The following is a 1,605-nucleotide window of genomic DNA, read 5'->3' as shown; positions in this document are numbered from 1 at the left end:
CTTTGCAGTAAGCAGTGCTTAGGCGTGAGCCCAGCTCACCCCCCTGTCCTCAGCAGCTGGGCTTTCTGCGTGCTTTATTGCTGTGCTTGGTGCCGTACAGCACAGCAGCAGCAGGAAGGCCGTGAACACGTACGTACCCAGGTAGATGCAAATGTGCAAGTGATGGTATGAATACTGTTGTTGTTAGTGTTGGTGAGACAGTGGTCGTGCGTGTGTGATCAAGCTGAGGGAGAAGTTGATTCTTGCCTGTTCAGCTGTTGCTGAAATGCAAGTTTGGCGTCCCTCCTTGTGGTTGGGTGGGAAGAGCAAGGATATCTTGAGAGCACGTCTCTGAGTCAGGCTGGGAGTTTTTGCTAGCAGGAAGTCACAGCGTCGGAGCGCACGAATGGAATGATGGCTCTCGTTTCCCCCTTGTAGAAAGCAGCCTCCTGGAGAGCAGCAGAGCAGCAGGCTGTGTGCGCTATGGCCGCTGGACTGCATTTCTCGCCCCCTGAGATCCCTGAGCCCACGCTGATGGAGAACGTGCTGCGCTACGGCCTCTTCTTTGGAGCGGTTTTCCAGCTTGTGGGCCATAACCCTGCCAGTTCCCAAGTGCCCAGAGACAGTAAGTAGCGCTCTGTTTGATAGAGGTTGCTAGCAATGCTGAGGAAATGGGCTGGGAGGGAACCAGCTGGAGCCGTTGCCTACGGTAGCGCGCCCCGGCATTGCTGAGAGTGCGGCAGTTTGTTCTGTGCTTCCTTGGGCGTGCGTGCTGTTGCTGGTGGCACGCAAGGAGCCTGGAGGTGCAAGCTCATCTTATCGTCGTGCTGCTGCGGCTGCTTCTGTGGGCTGTGAGTGGCAGGCAGGGCGTCCCCCTGTGCAGGGACTGCCTTGCAGGCAAGGCCTGCAGACTGTAGCTTCCGTGGGATTTTGGGGAACGAGAGAGAGGTGGAGTTTGTGTTGTGCCCTGATGTCAGGAAGGCAATGTGCAGCACTGGCAGCCCAAGCTGCCCAGTCAGGTGACTTGAGCTCCCAAGCGAGCTGTCAGGCAATTGTCAGAAAGTTCCCTGACTGTTTGTGAATTGATTCCTGTAGGACTGGGACGGCTTGGAGTCTAAGACTTGGGAGACGGTGAAGAAACCAAAGGCAAGTGCTGCACAGCTAAGCAAGAAAGCCAAGAAGGAAAGCACAAAGCAACGGTGAGGGCTTGAGCGATAAGCCTCCAAGGCCAAAGGAAGCAGCGGGAATGCTTGCTGAGAGGTGCTCCAAAGGCAGCGGACGGTACGTCTGGTTTTGTGGCGTGGCCGTGCTTTCCCTTGCACGGACATTGGAGAGGAACTGAGGAAGCTGGAAGGGCTTCTGATGCGTGCCAAACAAATGGGACTTTGCCTGTGCGGGATTTCATGTCTGGCAAGAGCTGGGCACGCCGCATTCCTTCAGGGTCCTTCAGCTCGATAGCTGTTTCAGAATGTTGATGATGAGGTGAACTTACCGCATGTGGTTGGTCATGAGCGGTATCCCGGCTATTTTATTTTCTGTTGACATATCTACAAAATGCAACCCAAATCCCTTCTTTAACTAAAATAAAAGGGAAAGAAACCTTTTACACCTGGTGCTGCCTCTTTC

The 1,605-nt window shown here is 54.5% G+C and overlaps 1 pseudogene across 1 annotated transcript; it reads left to right on the top strand.

The window, feature by feature from the left end:
- The first annotated feature begins 462 nt into the window (after positions 1–462).
- LOC306956604 (protein MANBAL-like) lies at positions 463–1,182 on the top strand (annotated as a pseudogene). The gene is made up of 2 exons: positions 463–604; positions 1,075–1,182. The product of its transcript is annotated as a protein MANBAL-like (transcript).
- Positions 1,183–1,605: the final 423 nt, after the last annotated feature.

This window comes from Tetrao urogallus, assembly GCF_951394365.1.
Source record: "Tetrao urogallus genome assembly, chromosome: 32".
Classification (NCBI taxonomy): Eukaryota; Metazoa; Chordata; class Aves; order Galliformes; family Phasianidae; genus Tetrao; species Tetrao urogallus.
The sequence above is the reverse complement of the archived record's forward strand: the minus strand, read 5'-3'. Positions and strand labels throughout refer to the sequence as shown.